A 14,510-nucleotide genomic window follows, 5' to 3' on the forward strand; every position below is an offset into this window, starting at 1 on the left:
ACATGATGAGGTATTACAATGCGCGCCTGTGACGAGCTTGATCCCACAGGAGACAGTCCTAGGACTAAACCATACCACGGGCGGGATTTGAACCCGCGGTCAGAGAATCTCAAAACTCCAGACCGTCGCGTTAGCCACTGGACCAGTTTTGAGATTCTCTGACCGCGGATTCAAATCCCGCCCGTGGTATGGTTTGTTTGCAATCGTGTCATTACGATTTCGTGAGTCCTAGGACCAGTGCTAATTTTGATATATGTGAATGACATGATGGAAGGGATAGACTCTGAAGTGTCCCTGCTCGCAGATGTGAAGCTAATGAGAAGGATTATATCGGATGAGGATCAGGCAGGACTACAATTAGACCTGGACAGGCTGGACACGTGGTCCAGCAACTGGCTTCTCGAATTCAACCCTGCCAAATGCGAGGCCATGAAGATTGAGGAAGGGCAAAGAAGACCGCAGACAGAGTATAGGCTAGGTGGACAAAGGCTGCGAACTTCACTCAAGGAGAAAGATATTGGGGTGACCATAACACCAAGCATGTCTCCGGAGGCACACGTCAACCAGATAACTGCTGCAGCATATGGGCGCCTGGCAGACCTGAGAATAGCGTTCCGATACCTTGGTAAGGAATCGTTCAAGACACTGTGCACTGTGTACGTCAGGCCCATACTGGAGTATGCGGCACCAGTTTGGAACCCACACCTGTTCAAGCACATCAAGAAATTAGAGAAAGTACAAAGGTTTGCAACAAGGCTACTTCCGGAGCTCAGGGTAATGTCCTACAAAGAAAGGTTGAGGGAAATCTGACTGATGACACTGGAGGACAGGAGGGTCAGGGGAGATATGATAACAACATACAAAATAATGCTTGGAATAGACAAGGTGAACAGAGACGGGATGTTCCAGAGAGGGACACAGAAACAAGGGATCACAATTGGAAGCTGAAGACTCGGACGAGTCACAGGGATGTTAGGAATTATTTCTTCAGTCACAGAGTCGTCAGGATGTGGAATAGCCTAGCAAGTGATGTCGTGGAGGCAGGAACCATACATAGCTTTAAGACGAGGTATGACTAAGCACAGGAAGCAGAAAGAGAGGACCTAGTAGCGATCAGTGAAGAGGTGGGGCCAGGAGCTGAGTCTCGGTCCCTGCAACCACAAATAGGAGAGTGCAATTAGATTAGTACACACACACACACACACACACACACACACACACACAAACCTCACTCAAGGAAAAAGATCTTGGGGCGAGTATAGCACCAGGCACATCTCCTGAAGCACACATCAACCAAATAACTGCTGCAGCATATGGCCGCCTAGCAAACCTCAGAACAGCATTCCGACATCTTAATAAGGAATCGTTCAGGACCCTGTACACCGTGTACGTTAGGCCCATATTGGAGTATGCGGCACCAGTTTGGAACCAACACCTAGCCAAGCACGTAAAGAGACTAGAGAAAGTGCAAAGGTTTGCAACAAGACTAGTTCCTGAGCTAAGAGGCATCTCCTACGAGGAGAGGTTAAGGGAAATCAACTTGACGACACTGGAGGATGGGAGAGATAGGGGGGACATGATAATGACATACAAAATACTGAGAGGAATTGACAAGGTGGACAAAGGATGTTCCAGAGATGGGACACAGCAACAAGGGGACACAGTTGGAAGTTGAAGAGACAGATGAATCACAGGGATGTTAGGAAGTATTTCTTCAGCCACAGAGTAGTCAGGAAGTGGAATAGTTTGGGAAGCGATTTAGTGGAGGCAGGATCCATACATAGCTTTAAGCAGAGGTATGATAAATCTCATGGTTCAGGGAGAGTGACCTAGTAGCGACGAGTGACGAGGCGGGGCCAGGAGCTCTGACTCGACCCCTGCAACCTCAACTAGGTGAGTACACACACACACACACACACACACACACACACACACACAAACCTCACTCAAGGAAAAAGAACCAAGGATCAGATGAGAATGGTTCTGGTAGGGAGGAGTGGATGGAGGAGCAGTGGAAAAGGATGGAACAAGAGTGGGAGAGAAAATTAGGAGAGCTTTCTGAAAAAATGGAGAAAGAGCTCTCTGTGAAACTGGAAAAGAGGTTGGAGAAGGAGACAAAGAATTGGGAGGCACAAGTCGAAACTGCAGTAGCCCAGATAAGGGTCCTAGAAGTTGAGATAAATAGGCTGAAGCGAGTTACAGGGGCAGTGACCAGAGAAGACACAGCATATGAAGCTGCTAGGCCGAACAGGAAGGAAGGAATTATGAATTATGCTAAGGTCATATCAGCCTGCCAAGGAGGACCAAGGAGTGAAAGGGAAGAACAGCTGGTTGCAGATGGAGAGGGTGATAGGTCGAATGCTGAGGCACAACCAGGCTATCAAGAGCCACTGGAAAAATCAAGGGAGAAACTGACCACATACAGGCAGGATCCAGAGTCACAGAGGGTGAGGCAATGGGAGGAAGAAAGGGCAAAATCAGTGTTTATCCATGGGCTTCAGGAGAGAGAGGAAAGGACACACACTGAAAGGCAGCAGGAAGAAAGAAAGGAGATTGAGAAAATCATCACGGAAATAGGTGAAGAGATGGACGAGATTGTAAATTTTCAGAGAATAGGGGGGTACTCGAAGGGGAGAAACCGACCAATCAAGCTGATTCTCAGGACGGAAACAGTAAGGAACAGGATCCTCCAAGAGAAACCACGATTGAAATACTCGGAAGAGTACAAGAGGGTGTTCCTAGACAGAGGCAGAACAAAATCAGAACGACAGCAGCTGAGGGAGAGGACAAAAAAGCGAAAGGAGCTAGGAAAAGAGACAAGGAGGGAACCAGCAGAGGTCAGTCAGAGCAGAACAGAACAGCAAGGGCAAGCACACACACAACTATTCTCAGAACCATACAACCTATCACACCATCCCAACACACACTACAATCCATACCCACAGCCTCCACCCAACACCGAGCTATAGAATCCCACAGTATGCCACCAGGTCTCCCACCCTCACAGGCCCCCCAAACCACAGTGTTGGAAAGGAAACTGAAGGTATGGTACACAAACGTTGATGGAATAACAAATAAGTGGGAGTGGCATGAAAGAGTCAAAGAAGCATCACCGGACATCATAGCTCTCACAGAAACCAAGCTTACAGGTATAACAGATGCCATCTTTCCAACGGGATACCAAATCCTGAGGAAAGACAGAGGGAACAGGGGGGGTGGAGGAGTGGCGTTGCTGATCAAAAATCGCTGGAATTTTGATGAGCTGGAGAGAGGAGACAGCGGAGAAGAAAGTGATTACATAGCGGGAACACTTCACTCTGGAGGTCCCAAGGTGGTAATAGCAGTGATGTATAACTAACCACAGAACAGCAGGAGGCCAAGGCAAGAGTACGACGAGAGCAATAGAGCGATGGTTGACACACTGGCTAGATTGGCCAGAAGAGCTCATGCATGCAGGGCAAAGCTCCTGATCATGGGTGACTTTAACCACAAGGAGATCGATTGGGAGAACTTGGACCCACATGGGGGCCAAGATACATGGAGGGCTAAGATGATGGAGGTGGTACTGGAAAACTTCATGTGCCAACACGTAAGGGACACTACAAGAGAGAGAGGAGAGGATGAACCAGCAAGGCTGGACCTAGTATTCACCTTGAGTAGTGCAGATATCGAGGACATCACATATGAAAGACCCCTTGGGGCCAGTGACCATGTGGTTTTAAGCTTCGAATACACAGTAGAGCTACAAGTGGAGGGAGAAGCAGGAAGGCCAGGACGAATGAAGCCAAACTACAAGAAAGGGGACTACACAGGAATGAGGAACTACCTGAACGGGGTTCAGTGGGACAGAGAACTGGCAGGGAAGCCAGTTAATGAGATGATGGAATATGTAGCAACAAAATGCAAGGAGGCTGAGGAGAGGTTTGTACCCAAGGGTAACAGGAATAATGAAAAAGCCAGGATGAGCCCATGGTTTACCCAAAGGTGCAGGGAGGCAAAAACCAAGTGTGCTAGGGAATGGAAGAAATATAGAAGGCAAAGGACCCAGGAGAATAAGGAGAACAGTCGTAGAGCCAGAAACGAATATGCACAGATAAGAAGGGAGGCCCAAAGACAATATGAAAATGACATAGCAGCGAAAGCCAAATCTGACCCGAAACTGTTGTACAGCCACATCAGGAGGAAAACAACAGTCAAGGACCAGGTAATCAGGCTAAGGAAGGAAGGAGGAGAGACAAGAAATGACCGTGAAGTATGTGAAGAACTCAACAAGAGATTCAAAGAAGTGTTCACAGAGGAGACAGAAGGGACTCCAGAAAGACGGAGAGGTGGGGCACACCACCAAATGCTGGACACAGTGCACACAACCGAGGAAGAAGTGAAGAGGCTTCTGAGTGAGCTAGATACCTCAAAGGCAATGGGGCCAGATAACATCTCCCCATGGGTATTGAGAGAGGGAGCAGAGGCGCTATGTGTACCCCTAACAACAATATTCAATACATCTATCAAAACAGGGAGATTGCCTGAGGCATGGAAGACAGCAAATGTAGTCCCAATCTTTAAAAAAGGAGACAGACATGAAGCATTAAACTACAGACCAGTGTCACTGACATGTATAGTATGCAAAATCATGGAGAAGATTATCAGAAGAGTGGTGGAACACCTAGAAAGGAACGATCTCATCAACAGCAGCCAACATGGTTTCAGGGACGGGAAATCCTGTGTCACAAACCTACTGGAGTTCTATGACACGGTGACAGCAGTAAGACAAGAGAGAGAGGGGTGGGTGGATTGCATTTTCTTGGACTGCAAGAAGGCGTTTGACACAGTTCCACACAAGAGATTGGTGCAAAAACTGGAGGACCAAGCAGGGATAACAGGGAAGGCACTACAATGGATCAGGGAATACTTGTCAGGAAGACAGCAGCGAGTCATGGTACGTGGCGAGGTGTCAGAGTGGGCACCTGTGACCAGCGGGGTCCCGCAGGGGACAGTCCTAGGACCAGTGCTGTTTCTGGTATTTGTGAACGACATGACGGAAGGAATAGACTCTGAGGTGTCCCTGTTTGCAGATGACGTGAAGTTGATGAGAAGAATTCACTCGATCGAAGACCAGGCAGAACTACAAAGGGATCTGGACAGGCTGCAGACCTGGTCCAGCAATTGGCTCCTGGAGTTCAATCCCACCAAGTGCAAAGTCATGAAGATTGGGGAAGGGCAAAGAAGGCCGCAGACGGAGTACAGTCTAGGGGGTCAGAGACTACAAACCTCACTCAAGGAAAAAGATCTTGGGGTGAGTATAACACCAGGCACATCTCCTGAAGCGCACATCAACCAAATAACTGCTGCAGCATATGGGCGCCTAGCAAACCTCAGAACAGCATTCCGACATCTTAATAAGGAATCATTCAGGACCCTGTACACCGTGTACGTTAGGCCCATATTGGAGTATGCGGCACCAGTTTGGAACCCACACCTAGCCAAGCACGTGAAGAAACTAGAGAAAGTGCAAAGGTTTGCAACAAGACTAGTCCCAAAGCTAAGAGGTATGTCCTACGAGGAGAGGTTAAGGGAAATCAACCTGACGACACTGGAGGACAGGAGAGATAGGGGGGACATGATAACGACATACAAAATACTGAGAGGAATTGACAAGGTGGACAAAGACAGGATGTTCCAGAGATTGGACACAGTAACAAGGGGACACAGTTGGAAGCTGAAGACACAGATGAATCACAGGGATGTTAGGAAGTATTTCTTCAGCCACAGAGTAGTCAGTAAGTGGAATAGTTTGGAAAGCGATGTAGTGGAGGCAGGATCCATACATAGCTTTAAGCAGAGGTATGATAAAGCTCACGGCTCAGGGAGAGTGACGTAGTAGCGATCAGTGAAGAGGCGGGGCCAGGAGCTCGGACTCGACCCCCGCAACCTCAACTAGGTGAGTACAACTAGGTGAGTACACACACACACACACACACACACACACACACACACACACACACACACACACACACACTGGCTGAGGTGGCACGAAGAGCTCAATCGTGCAGAGCAAAGTTATTGGTTATGGGTGATTTCAACCACAGGGAGATCGATTGGGAAAACCTGGAGCCTCATGGGGGCCCTGAAACATGGAGAGCCAAGATGATGGATGTGATACTGGAAAACCTTATGCATCAACACATCAGGGACACTACCAGAGAGCGAGGGGAGGATGAACCAGCAAGACTAGACTTTGTGTTCACCCTGAGTAGCTCAGACATTGATGACATCACATTTGAGAGGCCCCTCGGAACTAGTGACCACGTAGTCCTGAGTTTTGATTACATAGTAGAGTTACAGGTGGAGAGGGTAACAGGAGTCGAATGGGAAAAGCCAAACTATAAAAGGGAGGACTACACAGGTATGAGGAAGTTCCTGCAGGAGGTGAAGTGGGACAGAGAAATTGTAGGAAAGACAGTAAATGAAATGATGGAGTATGTAACAACAAAATGCGAGGAGGCAGAGGAAAAGTTTGTTCCCAAGGGCAACAGAAACAATGGGAAGACCAAACGAGACCTTGGTTTACCCAAAGGTGCAGGGAGGCAAAAGCTAAGTGCATTAGAGAACTGAAGAGGTATAGAAGGCAAAGGACCCAGGAAAAAAAGGAGATCAATCGAAGAGCCAGAAACGAATATGCACAGATAAGGAGGTAGGCCCAGCGACAGTACGAAAATGACATAGCATCGAAAGCCAAGTCTGACCCGAAACTGCCACATTAGGAGAAAGACGACAGTCAAAGACAAGGTGATCAGGCTGAGGAAAGAAGGTGGGGAACTCACAAGAAACGACCAAGAGGTATACGAGGAGCTCAACATGAGAGTTAAGGAAGTATTCACAGTGGAAACAAGAAGGACTCTGGGAAGACAGGACAGAGGGGGACACAAACAGGGAATAGACCAACAAGTGCTGGATGATATGCACACAACTGAGGAGGAGGTGGTGAAGAAACTGCTGAGTGACCTTGATATCTCAAAGGCAATGGGACCGGACATCTCCCCGTGGGTCCTCAGGGAGAGAGCAGATATACTGTGTGTGCCATTAACCACAATTTTTAACACATCTCTTGAAACTGGGCAACTACCTGAGGTATGGAAGACCGCAAATGTAGTTCCCATTTTTTAAAAAGGAGACAGAAAAGAGGCACTAAATTACAGACCAGTGTCATTGACGTGTATAGTATGCAAAGTCATGGCGAAGATTATCAGGAGGAGAGTGGTGGAGCGCCTGGAATGGAACAAGAATATAAACGACAATCGGCATGGATTCATGAAAGGCAAATTCTGTGTCACAAACCTTTTGGAGTTCTACGACAAATTTACAGAAGTAAGAGACGAGAGAGAGGGGAGGGTTGATTGCATTTTCTTGGACTGCAAGAAGGCTTTCGACACAGTTCCTCACAAGCGACTATTGCAGAAACTAGAGGATCAGGCGCGTATAACAGGAAGGGAACTGCAATGGATCAGAGAATACCTGACAGGGAGGCAACAGCGAGCCATGGTACGGGATGAGGTATCACAGTGGGCACCTGTGACGAGCGGGGTCCCACAGGGGTCGGTCCTAGGACCAGTGCTATTTCTGGTATATGTGAATGACATAATGGAAGGGATAGACTCAGAGGTGTCCCTGTTCGCAGATGATGTGAAGTTAATGAGAAGAATTAAATCAGATGAGGATCAGGCAGGACTACAAAGAGACCTGGACAGGCTGGACACGTGGTCCAGCAACTGGCTTCTTGAATTAAACCCTGCCATATGCAAAGTCATGAAGATCGGAGAAGGGAAAAGAAGACCGCAGACAGAGTATAGACTAGGTGGCCAAGGACTGCAAACCTCGCTCAAGGAGGTGACCATAACACCGAGGACATCTCCGGAGGCACACAACCAGATAACTGTTGCAGCATATGGGCGCCTAGCAAACCTGAGAATAGCGTTCCGATACCTTAGTAAGGAATCGTTCACTGTGTCCGACAGGCCCATACTGGCATATGCAGCACCAGTTTGGAACCCACACCTGGTCAAGCACATCAAGAAATTAGAGAAAGTACAAAGGTTTGCAACAAGGCTACTTCCGGAGCTCAGGGGAATGTCCTACAAAGAAAGATTGAGGGAAATCGGACTGACGACATTGGAGGACAGGAGGGTCAGGGGAGACATAACAACATACAAAATACTGCGTGGAATAGATAAGGTGGACAGAGACAGGATGTTTCAGAGAAGGGACACAGAAACAAGGGGTCACAATTGGATGCTGAAGACTCAGACGAGTCACAGGGGTTTTAGGAATTATTTCTTCAGTCACAGAATCGTCAGAAAGTGGAATAGCCTAGCAAGTGATGTAGTGGAGGCAGGAACCATACATAGCATTAAGACGAGGTATGACAAAGCTCAGGAAGCAGAGAGAGAGGACCTAGTAGCGATCAGTGAATAGACGGGGCCAGGAGCTGAGTCTCGACCCCTGCAACCCAATTTTGTGAATTAGGTGAGTACACACACACACACACAGACATACATACACACACAGGTGCTGAGTTTCGACCCCCTGCAACCACAAATAGTCGAGTACATATATGGATGCAGACACACACAGACACACACATGTACACATAATCAAACAAACCTAATCTAACCTAACACAATAGCACATAAACTCCCCCCAGACACATATTTTTCACAAATCTGAAGGATCTAGAGCATCCTAACAGGATAAAAAATGGGATCTGAAAAGGGAGGACGTAAAGGCAAAGGAACCAAGGATGGCTGGTCTGAAATGGAATGGGTAGAAAGGTTCAAGAACAAAATGAATGAAGAATGGGATAAAGGTTAAGTGAGTTTTGCAATAATATGTTAGAGAAGCTATCTTCAGAGAGCAAGAAGTGAGAGTCACGAGTTGTAGCTACTGAGGCAAAGGTACAGAGACTGGAGGAAGAAATGGATGTGTTGAAGCAGGATATAATGTGATCCGAAAGGAACAAGGTGACGGAAATGGGAATATGTGCAGTCAGTGATGGGAATGAAGGAGGGGATGGAGCTAAGAAGTCCCTTGCAAAAGTAATATCAGGTCATCAGGGTGTCCAGGAGATAAGGAAAATAAAGGAGATGCTTAAATCAGATACAGAGATATGGAGGGAAAAGAAATGGGAAGAAGAGAGGGAGAGGTCAATAATTATTCATGGATTTCAGGAAACTGAAGAGAAGACCTATAATGAAAGAAAGTATTGGGAGGAAAAAGAGATTAAGAGCATCATTGCAATAACAGGAGAGAAGGACATGTCTTAGTTTTTTTTTTACAGTTTAATATGTTTATGCACCCCCTACCCATCCTGTGGGCGGTAGTCTCAAGATTATAGAGGTACATAATTGGTCCAGGAACTGGACTCCAAAGTTTTGATAGCTGAGCAAGTTACAGAGGTAATGAACTCAAAATTTACAAAGGTAATGAACTCCAAGTAGGTCTGGTATTTACAGATTACAGAGATACGTAATGGGTCCAGGGACTGGGCCCCCAAAGTTTTGATAGCTGACATGTCTTAGGTAGACAATTTTTGCAGACTTGGGGAGTATTCGATGGAAAAAAAAATTGACCAGTCAAAATGATATTCAAGACAGAAGTGGCACAGAACAGAATACTACAACAGAAGCTACTGTTAAAGGATTCTCAGGAATATCAACAAGTGTACCTCAGTTGAGACAGAACATGAAAATAAAGGGAACAACTGAGAGTGAGAGTAAGATGAAACCAGGAGAAGAAAAGAGAAACAGGACAGGCAACGACAGACAGAAAAACTCAGCCACTGGGGGAACATCCAACACAAATGATTACAGAAATCCCTCAACCCCTGTCACCCCATATCAACCAAACACAATAACCAGAAACACACCACACTTCATAGCCCCTCTCCCCACCACTAATTTCACAATCACAACGGCCTCCCATAATATTCTGCCCTGCCTCCCACACCCCCAGCCTGCACCATTCTCTTCCACCTACCAAAATACAGTACTGGAAAGGAAGCTAAAGGTATGGTTCACTAATGCAGATGGAATAACAAATAAGAGTGAAGAGTGGCAAGAACGAATCATTGATGCATCCCCTGACATCATAGCAATAACATAACTTACAGGGATAGCAGATGCAATCTTTTCAACTGGATATCAGATCCTGAGGAAAGACAGAGAGAACATAGGAGGGGGAGGAGTGGCACTGCTCATCAAAAACCAGTGGAGTTTTGAGGAAATGTGAGGAATGGAGAGAGGAGAAACAGACAACTTCACTATAGGAACACTTCAGACTGGGGGGTCCAAAGGTGATGATAGCAGCGATATATAACTCACCACTGAACTGCAGGAGGCTAAGACAAGAGTATGATGAGCTCAATAGAGCAATGGTGGATACACTAGCTGAAGTGGCCAGGAGGCCTTATATGGGTAGGACAAAATTACTCATAATGGGGGATTTAAATCATAGAGAGATTGACTGGGAAAACCTAGAGCCACGTGGGGGACCAGAAATGTGGAGGGCTCAGATGTTGGAGACTGTATTGGAGAACTTCATGCACCAACGTTTTAGAGATACAACGAGAGAGGAGAGGAAAGGATGTTGCAGCAAGGCTGGCTCTCGTATTCCCCTTGAATAGTTCAGACATAGGGGAATATCACACACGAAAGACCCTTTGGTGCTAGCGATTACGATGTCCTGAGTTATGAATAATTTGTAGAGCTAACAGTGGAGAAAGCAGCACGATAAGGACGAGCGAAGCCAAACTTCAAGACAGGGGACTATATAGGCATGAGAAGATTCCTGCATGAAGTCCAAAGGGAAAGGGAACTAGAGGAAAAAACAGCAAATGAAATGATGGAACTAGTAACCACCAAGTGCTGGGAGGCAGTGGAGAAGTTCATACCAAAGGGTAACAGAAAAAAAATGGTAAGACCAGAGTGAGCCCATGGTTTAACTGGAGGCGTAAAAAGACCCAAGCCAAGTGAGCTAGAGCATAGAAAAAGTATACAAGGCAAAGGACTCAAGAAAACAAGGAGTTGAGCAGAAGAACCAGAAACGAGGCAATACGAGAACGACATAGCATCAAAAGCCAAATCTCAACCAAAGTTGTTACACAGTCACATTAGGAGAAATACAACAGTCAAGGACCAGGTAATCAGGCTGTGGAAAGGAGGAGGGAAGCTCACAAAGAGTGACCAGGAAGTATGTGATGAACTTAACACAAGATTTAGAGAAGTATTCACAATAGAAACAGGAATGCTTCCAGCAAACCATGGAGGTAGGGAGCATCATCAGGTGCTGGATACATTATACATAATCAAGGAGGAGGTGAAGAAACTACTAGGTGAACTAGATGCCTCTAAGGCAGTGGGCCAAGATAATATATCTCCATGGATCCTGAGAGAGGGACACTGTGTCGTTAGCAGCATTCTTCAGTAAATCTATCGAAATTGGGCAATTGCCTGAGGCGTGGAAAATAGCAAATGTAGCTCCAGTTTTTAAGAAAGGAGACAGACAGCGTTAACTTCGTCTCCTCCACTTCCACATCCGGCTTGTCTTCCTTACTGCCCTGAGACTAAAAGTACCTCCTAACGTCCTTATGCCTCGCTTGTATTTTTAACTTCCATATTCGGCCCCTCGTACCTGGGCCTCGCGTTGTAAAGTCTCTAATCAGCTAAATTAGTTCTGAGCATGTTATATATCGTAAACATGCACCCCTCCCCTTGTCCGCTATTCCAGAGTCGTCAGGTTAGAGTCCTTTAGTATCTCTTCATAATACAAGTGGTTTGCTTGTAAACCTTTGCACTTTCTCATCTTCTGAACATGTTTAATCAGGAGACTCCAAGCATATTCTAGTATGAGCTTCACGTACATGTATAATTCTTAAGTTTTTAAACGAGATTTCTGAAGTCTCTCTTGATATTTACTAGTCTCAATGGGCTGCAGAAGTCATGTGACGTAGATGCTCTTCTAGCGAAATATTCAGTATGATGCTTACTCTTCGATCGTTTTCCTCCATCGATAAACGTAGTTTCTCGAGTCCAATTCTGTATTCCGTATCCTAAAGTCTACTTTCACTAAGCGTACTTACGTACGTTGTGTTTTTGTGTGTGTACTCACCTATTTGTACTCACCTATTTGTGGTTGCAGGGGTCGAGTCATAGCTCCTGGCCCCGCCTCTTCACTGATTGCTACTAGGTCCTCTCTCTCCCTGCTCCATGAGCTTTATCATACCTCGCCTTAAAACTATGTATGGTTCCCACCTCCACTACTTCACATTCTAGGCTATTCCACGGCTAGACTACTCTATGACTGAAGAAATACTTCCTAACATCCCTTTGATTCATCTGAGTCTTCAACTTCCAATTGTGACCTCTTGTGTCTGTGTCCCATCTCTGGAACATCCCGTCTTTGTCCACCTCGTCTATTCCGCGCAGTATTTTATATGTCGTTATCATGTCTCCCCTGACCCTCCTTGCCTCCAGTGTCGTCAGGCCGATTTCCCTCAACCTTTCTTCGTAGGACAATCCCCGTAGCTCTGGGACTAGTCTTGTTGCAAACCTTTGCACTTTCTCTAATTTCTTGACATGCTTGACTAGGTGTGGATTCCAAACTGGTGCTGCATACTCCAGTATGGGCCTGACGTAAATGGTATACAGAGTCTTGAACGAATCCTTACTGAGGTATCGGAACGCTATCCGTAGGTTTGCCAGGCGCCCTTATGCTGCAGCAGTTATCTGATTGATGTGCACCTCGGGAGATATGCTCGGTGTTATACTCACCCCCAGATCTTTTTCCTTGAGTGAGGTTTGCAGAATTTGGCCGTCTAAACTATATTGTGTCTGCGGTCTTCTTTGCCCTTCCCCAATCTTCATGACTTTGCATTTGGCAGGGTTAAACTCAAGGAGCCAGTTGCTGGGCCAGGCTTGTAGCCTGTCCAGGTCTCTTTGTAGTCCTGCCTGATCCTCATCCGATTTGATTCTTCTCATTAACTTCACATCGTCCGCAAACAAGGACACTTCTGAGTCTATCCCTTCCGTTATGTCATTCACATATACCAAGAACAGCACAGGTCCTAGGACTGACCCCTGTGGAACCCCGCTTGTCACAGGCGCCCACTCTGACACCTCGTCACGTACCATGACTCGTTGTTGCCTCCCTGTCAGGTATTCTCTGATCCATTGCAGTGCCTTTCCTGTTATGTGTACCTGATCCTCTAGCTTTTGCAGTAACCTCTTGTGAGGAACTGTGTCGAAGGCCTTCTTGCAGTCCAAAAAAATGCAGTCGATCCACCCCTCTCTCTCTTGTCTTACTTCTGTTACCTTGTCATAAAACTCTAGTAGGTTTGTGACACAGGATTTTCCCTCCCTGAAACCATGCTGGTTGTCAATTATACACTTGTTTCTTTCCAGGTGCTCCACCACTCTCCTCCTGATGATCTTCTCCATGACCTTGCATACTATACATGTTAGTGATACAGGTCTGTAGTTTAGTGCCTCATGTCTGTCTCCCTTTTTAAAAATTGGGACTACATTTGCCATCTTCCATATCTCAGGGAGTTGCCCAATTTCAAATGATGTGTTGAAGATCTTTGTTAACGGTACACACAATATCTCTGCTCCCTCTTGAAGGACCCACGGAGAGATGTCTGGTCCCAGCGCCTTTGAGGTGTCAAGTTCGCATAGCAGCTTCTTCACCTCCTCCTTGGTTATATGTACCTCATCCAGCACTTGCTGGTGCACCCCCCTGCTCTGATTTCCTGGAGTCCTACTGGTTTCCACTGTAAATACTTCTTTAAATCTTGTGTTGAGCTCCTGACATACCTCCCGGTCGTTTCTTGTGAATTCCCCATCACCCTTCCTCAGTCTGATTACCTGGTCCTTGACTGTTGTTTTCCTCCTGATGTGGCTGTACAACAGCTTCGGGTCAGTCTTGACTTTCGATGCTATGTCATTTTCGTATTGCCGCTGAGCCTCCCTTCTTATCTGTGCATATTCGTTTCTGACTCTTCGGATAATCTCTTTATTTTCCTGAGTTCTCTGTCTTCTGTACCTTTTCCATTCTCTAGTACACCTAGTTTTTGCCTCCCTACACCTTTGGGTGAACCAAGGACTCGTTCTGTTCTTCCCATTATTTCTGTTTCCCTTAGGAACAAACCTCTCCTCTGCCTCCTTGCATTTTGTTGCCCCATAGTCCATCATTTCTTGTACTGGTTTTCCTGTCAGTTCCCTCTCCCACTGAATGTCTTGAAAGAAGTTCCTCAAGCCTGAGTAGTTCCCCCTTTTGTAGTTTGGTTTTTCCCACCCTATTCCTGCTGCTTTCTCCACTTGGAGCTCAACTATGTAGTCGAAGCACAGAACCACATGATCACTAGCTCCCAGGGGCCTTTCATACATGATATCCTCGATGTCAGAACTACTCAAGGTGAATACAAGGTCCAGTCTTGCTGGTTCATCCTCTCCTCTCTCTCT

This window comes from Cherax quadricarinatus, chromosome 63 (genome assembly GCF_038502225.1).
Source record: "Cherax quadricarinatus isolate ZL_2023a chromosome 63, ASM3850222v1, whole genome shotgun sequence".
In the NCBI taxonomy this organism is placed as follows: Eukaryota; Metazoa; Arthropoda; class Malacostraca; order Decapoda; family Parastacidae; genus Cherax; species Cherax quadricarinatus.